This window comes from Tetrao urogallus (assembly GCF_951394365.1).
Source record: "Tetrao urogallus genome assembly, chromosome: 1".
Classification (NCBI taxonomy): Eukaryota; Metazoa; Chordata; class Aves; order Galliformes; family Phasianidae; genus Tetrao; species Tetrao urogallus.
The window spans coordinates 112872141-112892753 of NC_136813.1; positions in this window are offsets into that span (position 1 = coordinate 112872141).

Consider the following 20613-nt stretch of genomic DNA (forward strand, 5'->3'; position numbering starts at 1 on the left):
CTTGCCTGAATCCACGGAGAGTATTTTGTAGGGAGATTCAGGCAAGCCTTTTTTTTTTTTTTTTTTTTTTTTTTTTTTTGTTTTTGTTTTTAAAAAGTAGCACTCAGCAGCATATAGATGATGTACAACATTTGGAAAATGCTTCCAGTGATTCTTACCAACACCCTATCATGAAAGCAGCTTGTAGTTTCTTTGAAAGGAGAGCGGTGAATTCCAGCAATATGGGACTGATTTCGAAAAGGCAAAAAGAAAAACTTGAGAAGTGAGTCAATGATGAATTAGAAACATCAGAAGAGGGCGTCAGGTTTTCAAAGAAGGTGCCAAAACCACTTCTGAAGAACTGTGCTTTCATTTAAAAGCCTAAATAAATAAATAATAATAAAAAAGCAGTAGCTTTCTAGCCCTTTTTCCCTGTGAAGTTTTAAAAACATAGCTAGATCAGTAGAGTTGTTTTTCCACATGGAGAACTTCTTAGAGGAGTTGTTTCATTCTGGAGCATTTGGAGGATAGAGGAAAAGAGGTATGCATTAGAACCCTGGCAAACCCTTCATGCTTTTCTCATGTTAGTTAGGATCACTGTCCTCTCACCAGCTGTGATGCAGAGATGCTAGATGAGCTGGCAGAATGTCATAGTGGGTATTGTGTTGGGATGAGCACTCGAAGTCAGTCCTATTCACCTGCTTGGGTGATCTTTGACAAAGGACTTGAAAACTAGTTATGCCCAGCTTTCTGGACATCCAAAGCAGAAGGCACAAGCTGCAGAGTCCTACCTCAACCATACAGTCTCTTGTCAGAGACTGAGACAGATACACCTGTTTGCAGGAGCTTACAAATATTAAATACATGTATGCATACGCATGTAAACATGAACATTTATGAGTACCCCCATTTAGTTAATTCTTTCTTTCTCCAAATCACAGAGGACAACTGCATAGATTTGCATTCTTTATCATTTTCCACAGCCCGCATCTCCTTTAAATCTTGGTGCTTTGTTCAGCTGCACATAGCAACAACACCACTGAAAGTAACTTTCTTCCTCCTTCCCTCTCTACCTCCTCTCTTTTAACACGTACAAGATTAATTAGTACATTGCACACAGATTCCCACCTACAATAATATTGCTCTGCTCAGCAAAGATTGACGTCTGCAGGGGGAGAGGTACCACATTACCAAAAGTTTATTACTCCTGTGAAATCTGATCCAGAGCATTAGCAAGGTATAGACAATTAGCAATTTTCAAACTATGTGAACCGAGAGCGTTACGTGATTCACCGTCTTTATTCTTTTTTATTATTATTGTTATCATCTTTATTTGCTAATTTGCAGAACTATGAATGAGTGTCACTGTCACACAGGAATTTGCCGGGTTTTCTCACATTTCTCTTGTGCATTGCCCTTTATTGCTCAATTGTTTTGATGCACAGCAATGAGACAGCCCCCTAAAAAGTGGCATTTTTTTAATTGCTGTCTGCTCAGAAGCAGGTAATAAGTCCTGTACCCGTTGGCACAATGGCTGAATCAAAGCCTGCCAGCTACACAGCCCTGTCCCAGCCTGCTATTCCCTATCAAAGCATCACGTGTTTATATAAATGCACTGCAGAGGTCTGGATCATTACCCAGAAAGAGATGTCAATAAAACAGCACTAGAAACAAAACAAAGCACCAATTCAATACATTCATTTCCAGCTGAGGACTGTGCACCAATTATAATACTCCAAGATCTATGCAAGAAGAGATCACTTGACCATTCAAAGTATTTGAGAAAGGAAACCAGGACAGGAGGAAAAAAGGAGTGTCAAAGGAAACCTGATCTCTGTGTGGGATTGCTGTTCAGAAGAACCAATTTGTGTTGATGGGTTGGACATTTAAGAGCTGATAGCACATTGTGCTGTCTGTTGTGACACTGGTGACTATGGGATTTCTTCAGCAGCAACTTTATTTGCTAAGATCCAAGTAATAGATAATGAACTTCACAGATATGTAGCATTTCTCTGTGTCAGTGCTGGAGGCAGCAGGTTTTCAACTGCATTCTCTCTGTCCCCAAGGATGAAGGCTCTCAGGGAACTCAGCTGGTCAGTTCCCTCAGAGACCTCCCTCGTCTACAAACTCTTTTGGCAGACACTGGGCTCACGAAGCAGCCAAGCTTTCATGAGGTTTTTTTCTGGGAGCATTTGGCTTACTAAGGCACAGTTGACTCACAGCCTAAGAGTACCTGCTTTGCTGGTAGCAAACAGAGCCATGTATACACCTCCCAATGCCACCACAAGACCTCTGCTACATCCCAGAAAATATAGTGCTAGGCTTTGAGCTCAGGTTTCTCATAAAAAAAAAAAAAAAAAAAAAAAAAAAAAAAAAAAAAAAAAACACACACACACACACACACACACTTGCACAGATTCCTTTTCTTGTTATTCTCCTGCCCCTCATCACAATTTTCTTGGATTTTGTTTATTTCCACAGAGTTTGCTTACCTCTAATGGCTAAGCCAGAGGGAAAAACACAATCTTGCTAAATCATTTCAATCTATCCACCTGCCTCCTACTCTTATACTGTACAGCTAGCATTTCAAATCACACAAAGGCCGGAAAAGTGTAACCAATAATGTCAATTTCAGGCGAAGAAAGCTCAAAGAAATAAAGCCTCAAACCAGCACATCAAGATGAGAAAATTAAACTACCTAACTGCCTACACTGAATAAAATTGTGAAGCAGCGCTGGTGGTGATAATTTCTAAAAGATTTAGTTTTAAAATATTAGTATTAAGGATAAGGGATTAACATTAATACTGTAGGTGACTAATCTTGACTGCGCCTTTTTAACAACAGTGTTGCTACCACCATCATAAAAGAAATTAGCACTGATAATTAGATCAAATCCTTCATGTCAGTAATCCCACTTGAAGATATTTTCAGAAGGTTGGAGGTTTAAGGCAATTTCCTGTATGTGTCCAAGACTCATTAATTAATATTGATATTTAATATGTTCCAGACTTTCATTTCTTGGTAATACTCAGAGCTGTGTCCAACTCATTTGAGATAATAGTTTAGTCACACCACAAAATAATTGTCCATTCAGCACCAAAAACTATCGTGCAACTAATCAGAGGTCTTGAAAATTGTTCTGTTCAGGGAATTGAGGTTCTCTGCATTTGAGCAATTTCATATTTGGTTTATTTTTCCCATGGAAATGCCCCGTGTTTGAAGTAAAATCAGTCTTAAGATGTGCCAGCATTCTGTTCAGTGATTGGTACTACTTTGTTTCATGACTTTATCACTGCTGTATTATTTTTTTCCCTAATGACTCAACTTCCACACTCTTGAAAATAAATACAGCGTCATTGTTCCCCTTTTAATCACTTTGAACACCTTCACATCACAGAAGGGGTGAAAAAGAAAGACAGAAAATGCTCTGGATTCCCAATACCAAAAGCATCAATTAAAAACATATGATTTAACAACTGTGTAGCAATTGCAGACAGCTTCTGGGGACTTACACGTCTTTTCCTGTCATCCCATTGGCACTGTTGTGCAACACCTTCCCAGGAGAAGGAGCAGCAGAAGATACAGTTGAATGCTTGCTAGTTAGCAACCAGCCTTGCCAGATTTAGAAACGTCTACAGAAACACTTGGAGCACTTGAGCTCGGGTGTGTACCTCAGACTCGGTAGCATTCCTCTAACAGGCACCCATTGAGAACAGTGCAAAAGGAATTGGAATATGCAAGAGGCAGTGCACCTGCATAAGCCGACCTGATGTTTGGGAGAGCTTTGCACAGCATACCTCCCACTGTGCTAACAGCCTTTCATGTATTTGTACCTGGCAGCTGAAAGAGCCACACACAATCTCTCCCACCGCTGTACCGTTAGCTCCTTATTTCTGGGCACCTTGGTAAGGCTCGACTAAACCTCACAAATCAAAGAAGAGGAATTATTGTTTGGTTAAGGTTAAATCCCAGTTCATCCATCTCGAACCTCCTGCTGAGGTGCTGTACAAACGCAGACAAGGAAAATACTTCAAGGTGCTTATGAAGAAACCATACCACAAAGAGTACCTTAGAGAGCTGAGGTTTGCTGATTATTCAGTGGTCTTATAAAAACAGGAACGGCCACTTACCTGTAAAGAAAAAGAGAAAGAAACATCAATGATTATTCACTTTTAAGAAGAGAAGTGTACTCAGTCCAAAATAAGAGAGAATAAAATGACTGCAGTGCACCCACAGACTGTGTGTGGGGTACGAGAGCAGGGAATCAGCCTGCAAGCACCAAGGCAGAGCTGCAGGATAAAGACAGGGCTGAAACAGAGAAGGATATAACAAGAAACGATTCAGATACACTTGTAAACCAGTAGCAGAATACACGGATGTATTGCTTGCCAAAAACAATGTCCCAGATAAAGGCAGCAATCACGTCCTCTGGGGGCTTCCTTCCCATTTTTTGCTTCTCCCATTTTGCCCTAAATTAGGGCAGAAAATTCTCTCCCACCATGCAAGTCAGTGTGTCCCTTACTGCAGGCTGAAGGACTTATCCTCTGCATGAGATATGGAGTTCAGTAAGATGTTTTCTAAATCTTCCCACAATATTCCCCTCCTTTCCCCTCTCCATCAAGAAAGACGAACAAAAAAAAAAATTGATGAACTTGCAAACGAATTCCTTTCTGTGCAACATGTGTGTACCGTCCCATTAGCAGCAACACAGCAGGCCATCGATTGGGGAGGGGAAAATGGCTTTGTTTATGGTAATGGATTTTGAGACTCCTGGTGATAATTTATTTAGCAGGAGTTTTTGCAGAGCTGGCTATTACGCTGATGGAAACCCTCAGAATGGGCTGATGTGAAAAGGGGTGGGGTGAAAAGAAGTGCCATTGCTTATTTTCTGAAAAAATATTGTTATTAAATAATTTGAAGCACATTGATAAAATGCGTCTGAGAGCTAGGCTGCTGTAATTTATAATACAAATTACATCGCTATTGACAAATGGCAATTTAATCCAGCGATTAACTTCAACAATGTGAATTCCTCTGTTGCTTTTTTTTTTTTTTTTTTTTTTAAAATAAGACATACATAGCACACGAAGCTGGATACGTGCTGGGCTCACCAGATGCTGTGCTGTTGCTGGCCTCAGACTTATTTTCTGCCTCATCTCCCCAAAGGATACACAACTGGGAGCAACTTAACCAACCCCCTTATCATCTTTAAGTATGGATCAGCCCTGGGAAGTATCCATAGGGATATTCATTCTGCATAATTACTTGGTTTCTAGTTGAGCAGTCTCTTTTGCTTACACAACTCTACCTGCCTAATGCTGTTTTTGGAGGAAGAACTCAAAAACAACTCCACAACTTGCTGGATGTTGATTCACCTAGATGATTTAAAATGGAAAAAAAGATCATTGTCTCGTCCTCACGTATCTGTAAGGAACAAACACTTGATCAAACCACCCAGTACGCTGCCTATTCTTTTGCAAATATGTCCAGAGGCAGAAGCACCCATCAGTCGCAGATGCCAAGCCTGTGCAATAACACTGCAGGAGCCACCAGCTGTAATGGGATAGTAGGAAATCAGATCATCCTACATTTAAACTGATTCCTATCACCGATACTCTTTGCAGTACCGAAGTAGAGTTAAATGCAATAATGTGCTGCTGCATGGTCACTTAATTCAAGAAGTAAATTCAATATTTGCTGGCATCCCCTACTCAGAGATACAAAGCAAACACATGTATGGGAGCTCTTATTTAGAATTACCTTTCCAGTGCCTCCTGGGGCAAACCAGAACAGCTTAGGCATCTGTCTGCAAATAAAGGTTTGTCATTTTCACCCTGTACAAAGTTGTTTACAAACTCTGCTGCCTCTTGCATTGCATTACCACTATGACCCTGTTGCTGTCTTAAGCATACATGAGTTTTGCCAAGTAAAAATAAGTAAAGGGACCTATCACCCTATTTTAAGAAAAAAAAAAATGTGAAGGTACTGAGGTTGAACAGTGGAAACAGACAATGCCTCTATAACACCACTTGCATGTAATTAAGAGCAGAGTAGAAAACAATGGTAACATTTTTCTGATGGGTCAACTGCACAAAGATTTGCCAGCAGAGCTGTTTCCCAAAGCCACTAAATTTTTATACAGAACCCCATGAAGAATTTTTAACTTCATCCTTTAAGTGATAATTTTATCATTGCTATTTTGGATCCTCCTCTCCTGAAGGAAGGAAGCTAGGACAGAGAAAGAGGAATATTAATAATGCTGCATGCATGAATTTGCTTTTAAGCCTCTAGATGGGCTTAGTGAAATATACTGCAGGATAATTTTTGAAGGGGGTGGTCTGACAGATGTGGCTGAACACCTGGGAGTCGGGTTCAGCTTATGCATCAGCTTGTTTTGTGACCTCAGCTTTGTTCCCAATCCAGTGAAATTATACTCAACAGGATAATTTCACCCCTTGCTAATTCTGTTAAGGGATTTAGAAAGACAAAAGGCTTTTTTTTTTTTTTCCTTCTAGCACCCAGGAAAACTGATTGTGAAAACTGCTGCTGCAGCAGGACACAGTAGACCTGTGATAAAATTCACTTTCTGACTCCAAGATTACAAACTGTAGTTTGTATGTGTGCCGAGAAGGTTCTACCCTATCCTTTCCTAAGGAGGCTTTTTCACTTCAGATAAATATTATATGGCCAGAGTGTTATATGGCAACCCTACAGCAAGCTTACAGTTGGGGTTTGAAGGATATGAATGGCATTTTGCATTTCCTGTTGCTCTTCCCCCCCCCCACTCCTGCAATGAAACAGTTACCTTAAATGAATCCAAGCTTACCAACAATTGCAGAGTAGGCAATGTGAATGACATTGCATCTTGGTGCAAATATACATCTTGTAAAAAATACCTCCCCCAACTCTTGATCAGACACTCTCTGTGGAAAACACTTGACTGGGTTCACTGCATCCTAACAGAAATAACAGAGGTCAAGCACAGCCATGGCTGAGATGGGCAGTGACCCAGACTGGACCCAAGCACCTCACTTTGGCCCAGGCCAGACTTTCCTTAAGGTTCCATTTCTGCGGGCTGACCGATTCTTTTCCCTGTGTAACTTGAGAATCTTGATGAGAAGAGTGCCCGCGGTGGGACGGCTGCAAATGTAATGCAATCAGAAGATAATGACTTCAGAAGGAGAGGGGAAGGAGGGGATAATCAGCAGAGGCAGATGAATTCCCAAGATTAAAAAAAAAAAGAAAAAGAGACAGTTTTTATACAGATGTCCCTAGTAATGAAGAATGAAGAATACTGGAGGAAAGAAAAAAAAAAAAAAGTGAAATGTGAACAGCTTTGTTTCTAAATAGCACTATTTCAGAGTTTTCCATAGGGTGTAAGTAGCTCCTCAAGTTGAGTGTCTGGAAATACCCCAGACAGATTCAGACCTCTCATCTGTCTTTCTCTCTCCCTCTCTCATACGTGTACCCGTATCCAAGCCACAATTTAGAGCTTGCTTTAGTGAGAATTGAGGAAGGGAATATAAAATATGCAGGGAACATCCCTGTCTCCCTTCAGGCTCAGGTTGAGCTCAGTGTCTATGAAAATATTATGCAAATGTGACAGTGTTTTCTTTGGGCAATCCATTTAACCAGAGCTTTCAACACCTCAGAAGCCTGGAGACAAAGGGTGCCAGTAATGATAAACACAATTTATTTACAATGGGAATAATAGGGATGGTGTGGGTGGCTGAGACTCCAGGTGCTCTCCCCTGCTCTCCCTGCCTGTTCTACCACAGGCTTTGGCCTTCCCTGGTGATGCCAGTCTCTCCCTGGGGCAAGGGCTTCCCAGGGGTTGTTCTGCCCAGAGCTTTCTCTTTCTGCTCAGATTCTGCATTTTGTATTCTGCTATACAACTTCCACAGGGAAGAAGTTTTAACTTCTCAAAGCAAAGCAATAGAGGACCTAACATCAGCAGGCCTGGCTGCAAAAACCATCCCAGAGTTCAGGCCCGAAAGAACCCAGGTGCAATTACAATCCCTCCAAGAGGAAGCTACATACTGGCCTAGCACTACGTTGCTCTCCTGGACACCCTCCATCACCAAATGGTATCAACGATTAATAGCAACAACTCTGAACACTACTCATCACAGGGTGTGAAGCTGCTGAATCTAGCAACAGCTGGGATGGCTGAGGGCACGCAGCTTGCCATCAAGCCTCCCTCCCAGTGCTTGCAGCTCCCACCTATGGGCTAACCAAACTTCTGGGCCAGCTGCTGCACCTGGAAGCTCACTCAATTAACATGAATCACACTGACGTCAGCTGAGCCTGCTCAGCTGCCTGTAAAACTGTGCTAGGGAAGGGGCTGCTTCATGAGCTGTCCCTGCTGTGGGGTGAGAACATCTGAAGCTGAAACCACTTGCACCCCCACAAACTTCATTAACTGCTGAGTGAAGGCAGAAAATACATGGCATGTTCCACCCTAGAAATAGCTCTTGTGCGGGAAGAATAGCTGCTGAGGTGACCTCCATAAAGATCATGCTTCCAAAGGATGATCAAACTTCATTACACCTTTCCTATGTAAGTTATCCTTTATTATTATTACCCCTGAGACCCTGTACTCTCTTAAAAAAATCTAATTCTTTTTAATTTGATCTAAGTAAAACCATTACTTATAAGTATGACAACTGTATTACTAATTACATAATAGTTTTATGGGGTAGCACCAGTAAAAATGGCTTGAAGTCTAAATTAGGTCTAATAAAAAATTAATTTAATAAATCACTTGGTCTCAAAAAATATTATTTACTTAAAATTAGAGTTTGCTGAAAAATTTCACATTACTTTTTATTAATGCCACATAAAGTAATTGTGTAATTAGAAGCTAACTTATGAGGTGACACAGTTTAATTGATAACGATGCACAGCATTTACACAGCATTCAGCAGTCGGAAAGATCCCAGAATGTTCTGTTAAGGACAAGTGAGCTGGTGTCTGAGAGCCACACCAGGACAGCAGCCACCCCTGAGCACCTGCTTATTAGGATCCACCAACCTCAATACAGCAGTGTGGAAAGGAGCCTGAACACAGAATTCCACTGAACAGGGAGGAAAAAAATAAAGCCATTCCTTAGAAATAAGGTCAGGGAGCAGGAGTTTGTATTGTTTTGTTCACAGTGAATTAAGGAACCATACAAGACTGCAGAGCACCATTACTTGCAACCTGCACCCTGCAGTTGTAGGGTCCCTTATGACCATGCAAGGTCCTTTGGAAAGGACCCCTTTGTCTCTGCCTAAGCTCAGTCTTGTCTCACTCAGAGTGCCTGATTAAATCAGGATCACTGATAATTAAATTAAAAGTTGTTTCCCTTGCAGAGCGTGTACTTCCCAGTACTGTGCCAAATGCTACTTTTATGGGTTTGGGGGCCGTTTAACTTCTAGGTGCTTCACATACTGTAACGTATTAAGTCTATGAGTTAATTTAACAACTCTGTAAGGCACTTTGTGCTTTCATTTTACAGACAAGTTAAAAAAAACCACATCAGTAAGTTTGGGATGGAATGAGCAAGAAACCCCTCATCCTCACATGTATTATAACCAGTAGCTCACACATCACACTAAAGAACAAGGAAATTCACAGCAAGTTAAATCTTCCCCAGGACAAAGGAAAACAAGAGTCAGATGACTGAAGTCCACCCTGGACAACTGATGCTCCACAATGAAGAAGTCGGCTTTGGGATTTGCTAAGTACCCACATCTGTGCAACTGAAGGGGAGATCCATGAACTTAGTTCTTGTGAATCCTACTGATGGGTGTTGTGAATGTCTATCCTGCCTAAACCACATTATTAAGAAAGCAGGTATAATGTTATAATGGGATTATAATAGCAGGGTGGCAAAATCTTTTACTACAGCAAATGAGAACAAGCCCAAATGCAGCAGCCACAGATGCAGGAATGAAGGAAAAGAGCTGCTTACCTTTGAAAGGCCTCAGGTAGGCAGGGATCTCCAGCAAGGGATGCCCTCACCTCCACTGCCAACCCTTAAACGTGGTTTGGGAAGGGATGGATCCTGGATCCACCCCTTCAGTTACTCAGGTGTATTGCATACACCTGAGCTCCCCTGGGTTGGCCTTGCCTTCCCACCAGGTGCTCAATCACTGTTTCAGGCAGTGTCTCAGCATTTCCACTACAGCAGGAAATAGAAGAGTGCAATGGTTTGACAAAGGAAACATCACCCCCCCCCCAAAAAAAATTAAAATTAGTTAGCTCTGAGGTAAGTAACATGAGCAAAGAGAGAGAGGCTAAATGGAATTACAGCTGCAAGTGATTCCACTATATTTCAGGATCTGGGTTGTTTTTTTGTGGGTTTTTTTTTTTTTTCTCCTCCAAACTCATTTCCATTCATTTTTAGAGGCACAGAATGAAAGAAACAAACTGTCATCAAATACTTCCACTCACAAACTGGAAACAGACTATGCTAGCTAAAATTAGTCCAGATTGAAACTTATTTGCCTGTGATCTCCATCAGTAGCTTGTAGCACACTGCTTAAATGCCAGAGCCTCCCAGCAAGGTGCACATTGTAAAAGCATGAACAGCTGGGACTGGCCTCCTGCATCCCTTGGCACATTTGTTCCCTCCCTTGCCTGACGGAACCTTGCTTCTCAAAATCAGACTCGAGTGCCAATATTGCCAACTGTGAATTCAAAATTTGTTGTCAGAGAGCTTTACCTGAGATCTACTCTTTCCACAAACCTTCCTCATCATAAATGCACTCACTGGAATAATGACAGGATGTGGATGCCAAGAGAGTGTCAATGCAATCAAGACAAATTGGTGAAAGAATTGAGAGAACTACTTGACAGCACTCATCCTGCTTGAATGGAGCCTACTTAAACATTCCCCTGCTTTCTTGCATCACAGGAGGCCCTCCGGCAGCACTGCATCCATGCTCTGTTCTGTTCTTCCACTGCCGAGCACAGAGCTCAGCAACCTGAACTACAGCTGTAGGCAGACTGCAGCTGGAGGCTTTGGGCACAGCTGCACACCAGCCATGTAGGAGGATGCAGCACACAGTCTTCCCAACACACGGCACCTTTCTGCCACCACACCAACTGTGCCAAGTTAAGCTCCCTGCCTGAAACACTGATTGAGCACCTGGTGGGAAGGCAGAGCCAACCCAGGGGAGCTCAGTACCTGCTTCCACTCTGCAAGGACATCAGCAGATCAGCTAAGCAGATCAAACCAGGAGAAGCCTTTAAAGAATGCTGAAAGTGGTAGCAAGGACATTGCCATGAATCAACCTGTGACTGATTTGACACTGTATCCTCAGTCTCCCACATACAGGTTGCCGAAAGGAGAAATAAGACTACAAACCCATAGCAGTATTTAAGGTGCATCTGGATAGGAATCAAATTTGTAGGACAACACCAGAACCAGCAAGAGCTTAAAAATAGAGACCAAAGGTGTCCTAAGGCTTATATAAGAGAATCTTAAGCACCTGACAAATCTTTTACTGTATTTCTGATAAAGTCGGGTCACAACATTCAATGCTTTTCTATGAAGTCCCTTCTCTGTCCATTTTTCTACCATTCTATGTACATCTCCTTTCTAACAACTTGTATAATTTTTCTGAGCTGCTAGATATTCCCCAAGCATCATTTTAGATTGATGTACAGTAGGCTTACTGTTGTATCTTGCATGATGCAGAAGACCAATGGCTCCTTGAACATTTAGTTTTGGGCCCTTCACTGCAAAGAAGACATTGAAGCCCTGGAGCATGTCCAGACAAGGGCCCAATGAAGCTGGTGTTAGGTATGGAACACAAGTTTTACAGGCAGGGGCTGAAGGAGCTGGGATTGTTCAATCCAGAGGAAGACCAGGGGAGCCCTTATTTCTGTCTACAACTCCCTGAAAGGAGGTTGTAGCAAGATGAGGATCAGCTTCTTCTCCCAGGTAATAACAACAGGCCAAGAGAGAATGGCCTGAAGTTGTGCCAGGGATGTTCAGGTTGGACATTAGGAAACATTTCTTCTCAGAAAGAGTGGTGAGGCAGTGGCATGGGCTGCCCAGGGAGGTGGTGGAGTCCCTGGAGATGCTCAAAAACAGTGCAGATGCAGCACTCAGGGACATGGCTTAGTGGGCATGGTGAGGACAGGTCGAAAATTGGGCTAGATATCTTAGTGATCTTTTCCAACCTTAATGATTCTATGATAAGTAACTATCAAAATGCTCCTGGTGTAAATAACCAAACCTTCTGAACAGAGGAGCTACAACCCCTAACCAGCAATGTATACACATACCTACACAGCCTGGAATGTTTCTAAGAAGGTCTGCAGTGGCAATCATGTCCACGGCAACATGTCACCATGGTATCTGCTGTGACATCAGTAATGGCAGAAGCCATCTCAGCATCTACTTGCTTGCTTGTGGAGGTCACAGTATCAGCTGTTCACTTAACCATGAGATGTGCTCTACTACCATAGCAAAATTTCAAGTTAAGTTGGTGGAGCACTACCAACTAAATGTGTTCTGGTCAAAATGTGATGCTTAGTGAAAGCCAAAACATTTCAAGTCTAGGGCAGACTAGCCAAATACATCCATAGGATGATGGAGAGAACTAAATCAAAATACTTAGCATTTCCATTCCAAAAGCAGAGTAGACATTTTAACACAGTTCTCCTTCATTAAAATGCTTGAAAAGTTTTGGGTGTAATCCAACATGGATCAAAAAACAAAATTCAGAAACTTGTAACTTGTCATGAAACAGAATTAGCATTCTCCAGCTCGCACCACTTTCGGGAGGTTGGGGAAAGCTGGTGCGGAGGGGGTGTCGCATTTTAAGATCAGGAATGGAAATAGAATAATACACAGAAAGGAGATTTGAAATTCAAATGCCACAGGGTTCAGAGGTGCTGGTGCCTAAGTTTGTAGTCTGGGCTGTTAAAGGGATAATGCACAGGCTTGGAGACGCTTCTAAAATTATCTGTAAAACTCAGAGTGTGTACTTCAGAGGGGGACAGGGTGCAAGTATGATCTCCGCTGACAACCGCTCTGAATCCAGCTAGTTAGGGACCATCTCTATGGATTCCCAGATATGCTGATGAGCTGGCAGTTGACAATGTGTGTGTCAGGGATAACATTTTGTTATATATATCAATAGTGGCATTTAATTTCTGCATGAAATTTCTGCATTTATTTTCTGGATGAAAACTGTCCAGTCCCCTAAAGAAATGAAATGCTTGTTAAAAGGAAGAGGCTGTTTGATCTTTTCTTTGTGGAATTTCAAGCCTCTGACTTGCAAATCTTGTTCAACTATCATCTTTGAACTACAGCACTAGCCTTCTGTTTGCACAGAGGCTTATGCTAAGTTGACACATTCCAGTGTCCCAAACAGGCTGCCTCCTCACTGACAGGATTGTCTTAAGAGTACATGAAGTGAGACTTAGGTCTTTGAATTTTTAAGCGAGTTAACATCAATAGCAAGGCTCTCAAGTCATACAGCAAGGACAGGAGGAGTACCTGCACTGGTATGAATGACTTCCTGTCCCCAGACCCAAAACTTGAATGATTGATATCATTTTTGATTGAAAGAGAATAGAATAGTTGGAAGGGACCTTGAAAGATCAAGTCCAACTGCCTGGCCACTTCAGGACTAACTAAAAGCTAAGCTGTTTAATGCACCTGGAAGAGTGTTTGTCCCTTGACTGCCAGGGCACAATGCTGGCTCCTGCTGAGCCTGCTGTTACCATCACTCCTAAATCCCTCCCTGCTGAGGTGCTGTTTAGCAGCTTGTCTAGCATTACTGCATCTCAGGTCCAGAAACAGGCATTTTCCTTTGTGGAACTATGTGCCACTGATGATCGCACAACTCTCCAATCTACTAGAATCTCTTGAACCCTTCTCTGTACAAGAGAACTGCTCCTGCTGTGACTGCAGTTACCAATGTGCTACCTTGACATACTTCATGCAATCCACCATTTATTTTTACATCTTCAGTTTGACTCTCCTCTCAGCTGCTTGGATTATCACCTGGGGTACAAATGCTTCCTACTTGTTTTCCTGGTAATAACAACCAATACACCAGAGTAAACAAAGTTCTTCTCAAAAATAGATTAAAAAGAAAAGATGACATTTCAGCATCAGGAAACAGAACTTCCTCCATCAATCTTAACAGAAAGAGGTAAGGAGAAGGGCAGCAGATATAAAGAAGCTTCGGATCCATCTAAAGGTGTTGCTTGCCTCTGTTTGCCATTTTTGCAAGTTTCTGTGCAATACACTCCTATGAGTGATGGCAGAAGAAAAATGCAAAGCACAAAGAAACAAGCAAAGCACTGCCAAGAGAGATCAGGTTCGGTAGATTTGTATGTTTTAAGACCAGAACAGAGGTTGAAACAATTCCCTCTAGCCTTCGATATGTCACAGGGCTTTAATCTTCACCCTGTTTTCCTTGTACTTAGCTCAGTGACAGTTACCTGGCTTTTTTTTTTTTTTTTTTTCTTTTCCTCTCAAAAGCAAGGTATCCAGTCTTGGCTTGAAGATGATGAAGAGTTACCATGCCCTCTAAAGGAGTCTGTTCCAGTGTTTGATCAGCTTCACTGTTGAAAGGTTGGGCCTAATTACTCATTTGAATTGGTCCGACATCAATTTCCATGTCTTGGTCCTTGCTATGCCTTTCTCCCCTAGATTAAAGCATTTTGTAGCACATACATTTTTTTCCCTTATGAAGATACTTATGCCCTGCAATCAAGCCCCCCTTCAATCTTTTCAAATAAATTAAAACAGACTGATCTTGAAGTCTCACTGCAAGACACTTTCACCACCCCACAAAGTCACACTGAAGGCTCTTTGTGTGCCTGTTTAATACACAGCATGCTCTGAACACGTGGATACTAGAAAAGGGTGTATTGTATCAGAACTGAACTCACCAATGCCATGAGTGAGAAAACCAGTTCCTACCACAGTTCGTTGTTGTGGTGTTTAGAGATCTACCGTCATTAACATCCTTTTTATTACCACACTGTTTGCAAGTCTAAGCTCCACTTGTACAACACCTTACTCCTCTTTTCAAGATATAGTCTTTTAGCTAGCAGAAAGACTGATTTGCTATTCTACCCCCCTAAATATCTGAATTAATTTTGGGTATCCTACACATCTTGGCAAGAAAGGATGCAGCCTTCAAATAATCCAAGCATGAGGTTTTCACTGTCATTTTTTTGTATCCATCTGCTAATCTTTGTGTCATTCACCCCCCTAGCCCTCCCCATCACCATACTTATTCACAGATCATTGATAAAAATGCTGAATAAAGTGGGGCTTTGTACTGACTTCTCAGAAGCTACTCAGGAATGCTCCCATTTGATGATTCCCTATTGACAACTGCTTTGTGAGATCTATCATTTAGCTTCCTCTCAACTCACTTAATCTCCGCTTTATTGGTAATTGCATAGTGTTAACATTTTATCAGAATGCCATGAGGTATTATATCATGTTACAAAAATCCAAGTATGAAGTCATTCTTATGAGCCAGACTTCTAATACCACAGAAAAGAGCAGATTTGTTTGAAAAAGCCTATTTTCCTTAAATCTGTGTTGACTAGTGCTAATGACATTCTTACTATCTAATTCTTTAGCTGCTGGATTCTATATCATCATTCCCACTTCTATTCTGGAGCAATGTCAAAATAACTGCCCTACTGCTGGCTCAAGTGATCCTGGTTGTTTTGCTTCGAATCCAGCACAACATTTATATTCCTCTAATATTACTGTTATTCTCCCACAAAGATTTAAAATTAACATCTGTGATCTGGAGATCACCTCAATCACCTCTTGTGAGCTCTGTGGAACAATTTACCAGAGCCCATGGATTTCAAATGTCTACTCTTATTAAGCATTGCTAACATCCATCGTAACTATTAATGAAGTGAAAAATGCCTTGTCAACTTCATAAACAAAGGAACGGTTACTATGACTGGTAATTCCAGCCTGAACTACCTGCACAGCTTCTGAGCTATATTCCACATTTGGGATATCAGCACATTCCAGTAACTTCCCTTCACACCTTGGAAACGCCCCATATGGAACATCCAGGAAGGAGCCGGCTTTACATGAACATGATGTAAATTTTTTTCACACTTCATTAGAAGACACGCAAATGAACATGCTGCTGAGCTTCAACCCAGTGGTGAATACAAGGGATTGTTCAATATGCGCAAAGAGAAACCCTCCCTCTGAAAAAACCTGCTTCTCCCATCCATGCAAAGCACACCATCACCCTGGCAAGCCATCACTCTTTCAACCCAGGCATTATTGTTCCTTCAGACCTTTTTCTTGGTCCTTGCATTTGAGCTTTGTATGGAAACTTGAAGGCTGCTGCTAGAAAACATCTAAGGCACAAATTCCTGACTCTCTGCAGCCAGAACAGCTGCCCAGGCTCATATTAGCTCACCTTCTCATTACTACAACATCCTTTTCCCGGTCTTACTACTGCAAACCTGCCAGGTTCAAATCAGTGCAGAAAGACAAAGGTCACATTCCCTCCCTGTTGTCCGCAGTACGTTGTATTCTCACTCTGTTTCTTTCAGCTCCTCCACTATTTAAGGAAACACAAACTGTCCATCTTTGCTGTCAAGGTTTTATGGCTTACCCTTATCCAAGTATCACTTCTGAATCCCTAACGAAAGGTTAGCTCCCATGTCTGAAGGGCAGCGTTACCCAACTTGAAATGTTTTCAACAGCGCTTTTGAGCTTCCTCCTCTTAACTTCTGCAGAGATGCTTTGTTGTCCTGCTTACAGCTCAATGCTAAAGCCACACTGTTCATAATGATGACAGCCAGGCTCAAGGTGCTCACATAGTTCTCTCATGCTGAGCAATAATACTAACTCTTTTTCTTTCCACCTTCTCATCTGTGGATTTCTGTGTCTCTTGCCTTACATTTAGTTAAAATATATAGTCCAGGCTTTTTTAGAAGGCATAATGATTGTTTGAGACTTTCAGCCAGTGGTCAACGCTGACATCTCTGCTAACATTTCAATTGCTTCACATTCATTCAGATGAGCACGCTAGGGAGCAGCCAATCACACTTTTCTGGTGTGACTGGGGCAGTCAGACTGCATCAATATTCATAAGATAAACACTGCCTTCAGGTGGTCCTGGAAACAGCAAAATAATCAGTTGCACTGTTGGGCAGCCAGCATAGCTTGGGAAGCACTCGCAAGAATCTGAGGCACAACTTGGAAATTAGAGCATTCCTGAGACCCTTCTCCACTGAGTGTATCAAGCCACCCTTCTTTCAATGGAAAGAATGTTCATCAGCACAGGAACAGCTGCCCTGCCCCAGCTGTACTCAATGCACAGGAATACACCTGAGCACAATTAAGGCAGACATACTCTCACATGTTGCCCCTCTCCTAGGCTGTGTTCGCAGGCATGACTTATCATTATCAAAACTTAAATTTTGACTTGTCAGTAACTGTGAAAAATTAAGAGTAGTTCTATGCAGGGTGCCACTTCAACTGCTATTTTTTCCTCTCACTATTTAATGGCAAAAACCACATTTTAAACATTATAATCAAGTGCTTTATCCCACCAATCAAGTCAGTTATGCCAAACCTATTCTCATTAATGAATGGGTCCTACGCCTCTTTCTTACTGCACTCAGTCCTAAGTGATCGCAGCAAAATAATATCTTTTCTAGATGCTATTTGCTGCATTAGCTCAATTTGCTTAATGCATCCTGACTCTGAATTCTTATTGCAGCTGTGGCCTTAGCAGCATGGAGTGTCCTCAGCCATACACAAGAATTGCTGGGTACAGAAAGGAGTCCAAAGCAATCGTTAGCTGTTCCTGACTTTGGGAGCAGCTATACACCACTTCACTGTGCATCACAGTTGAGAGAAACCTCAGGACTGCCCTGAATTTTGTCATCTTATAATGGTCTTTCAAGGCTATTACATGAGAAGGATATATCTGGAAATAAATACATTCCAGAGTTCTTTCCTATACCCTAATACCCTGCCAGTTGTATCAAACTGCTATTAAACTAATTAAAGCTCATCCTAAGCCAACCACCCCTAAAACTTAGTTTTGAAAACATCACAGATGACTGTTTACACAGGAAGGAGGAGCACAGCACCCCACAATAATATGCTAATACCTCTGAATTTGTTCACTGTTGTAATGTGATACAACAGCAGCAGAGTAGCAAGATTTGCTCAAATGGAAGAGCCACAAAAACAAAGAAAAGAAACTGCTTACCCTCAAAACGCTTCAAGTACACAGAGATCTCTAGTAAGAGACCCTTGCCTCCACTGCCAACCCTTAAGTGAGGTCTGGGAAGGAGTGAATTCTGGCTCCGCCCCTTACAGTCAATCAGACACGCTGCATGCACCTGAGCTCCCTTGCATGATCCCTGGCTTCCTACCAGGTGCTCAATCACTAGTTCAATCTCTGACTTAGCATTTCCATTACAGAGGTAAGTTTGGGAATGTTGAGGAGAGGACAGAAAGCACACACACATGTGAATCTTGATGAAAGTACACAGCCCCACTCAGGCAAATTTTACTCAACAAAAAAACATGACAACAGCCCTCATGAGAAGCAATTCTGCCACAATGGTGTTTCTGTTGAGACAAATCCTGAAGCCAAAATTTCAAATCAAGGCAACCCATAGTATCTAACACCTCTCTACATGCAATTTGTTGTTCCCCCACTGGAAACCCTGGAATATCTAAATGCATGTAGCCCACTGACAGCTCCAGCTAATCTCTTAGCTGTCACCTCACTTAAAGATGTTCTCTTGGCCTCACAAATAAAAAATACTCATCTTTAACAGCTTCAAGCACACAAAACATCATTTTGTTTTTGCCTCTCAAAAGGCCCTTCAAGAACAGTGATTCCTTGAAGTGCATTTTCAAAACAGAAATCTCTAGCCCAAGATCAACAAGAGAAAGATCAGGAGACTGGAAAATAAAATCAACTCTTAGCTAGAGAAGAGTCCTCTCAGCAAAAGAACCTGGATGGATTTAATAAGGGAATGTGAGCATCAGTGGCTCTCAAAAGATCCCAGTTTCTGGCTTGAACAAAGGCAGATTTTGACCTTTGGTATGATGCAGTAACAGTCCTCAATGACCTCTAGTTAGTCCCTCCCATGACAGTAGCAGCTGATTGAACCAACACTCTACTTCTGCCTGATCAGCACTTGAAAAAAAATCTCCTTCAGGGCATACGGGCTAGGTTTTGTTTTAACTCCAACAGCTCAATTAGGGTAATAGAAGGAGTTCACTGTATTCTTGAAAATAAGCAAACAAACTTCCTTTCAAACAATGGTACATATTATTTTTCCTGCAAAGAATATGGAACTTTTAGTGAAGTGTTTGCTTGGTAGTCCTGGACAGACAGTGCACGAAATGAGCACGCTATAGACAAGCGCCACTCAAGGTGGTGTCCCCTGACCTTCCCTCCAAGCCATGGTCTGGTTCTCTCATTATTCTTTACAGCTCAAACCTGCCTGAAGCGGAACTGAATTCTCTTAATCTCATCCCTACACAACCTGTGTTCTCTCCAGGAAGTACTGACCCATGCAATCCTTCTCTATCAAAGTTTGCAGGGGCTGTACGGAGATCTGCTCATCTATCTCAGCTCAGGATACCAAGACTCCGCTTTAAGCACTGCAGCCTACAGACACCTTCTCTTCTCACTGACAAGCCCATGTCAATCTAGAAATTCAGGTGCAAAGATCAATAGTTATAAGAAATTATGTGCTTCTTTTTGACATAAAACAGCCAGCAGGAGCTATGTATGGTAGGTTATGACACTGGTCACAGTTGTTGTCCATGGCAAAATAGCTGTCCACCAAGTTCTGCAAATATGCATCTCTGACAGTCCACATGAGATGTGAAGAATAGAGAGATTCTGATAAGGGATTGCAGAGAGCTGAGGAAGGAACAACAAAATCTTGAAAATTCCTTACTTAAGAGCTAACAGCTTCTGTGGAGAGCAGAAAATGCTGAGCTAATGATTTTAGGATGGATTTTTTTTCACCTTTAATTATGCATCATCAGTGACAAGCTCATGTGGAGCTAAAACCTAGATCTGGACATGAAGCTAATTTTTAGAGCTACTGGCTGTTCACTACCAAGAATAAAAATGATTCCTTGTCTTCCTAGATTTGGTTTAAGGAGCAAAACCTCTTTGTCTCTCCGTCCATATTAGCCGCCTACAGACAGCCCCATTTTCCATTTTTGCATTTAATTATGCCTTCCTATGTGAACTACTTTACATTTGTGCTTATTGAATCTCAGCTTATTGATTTCAGCTCACTTCTTGAATTCATCATAGTCAGTCTCTGGGCTAATCCTATTCTCCGATGCATTGGCGATTGCTTCCAGCTTTGTTTTGCATATGAATTTGATTAGCATACTCTCCATTCCAGTCTCCAGTGAAAATGTTAATAAAAACACTGAGATGGAGTATTAGATGGAGTTCACATGCATGCAGGACTCTGCACCATTGCCTCACCTGATTCTAAACATTTAATAATACTCAATACCCAGTGCAGACAGCCAACCAACCCACACTTGGTTAACTGTATGCAGTAAATCCACTGAGTATATACTCTGCAAGAACACTCATAGGCCTGGGTCAAATGGAAGGAGA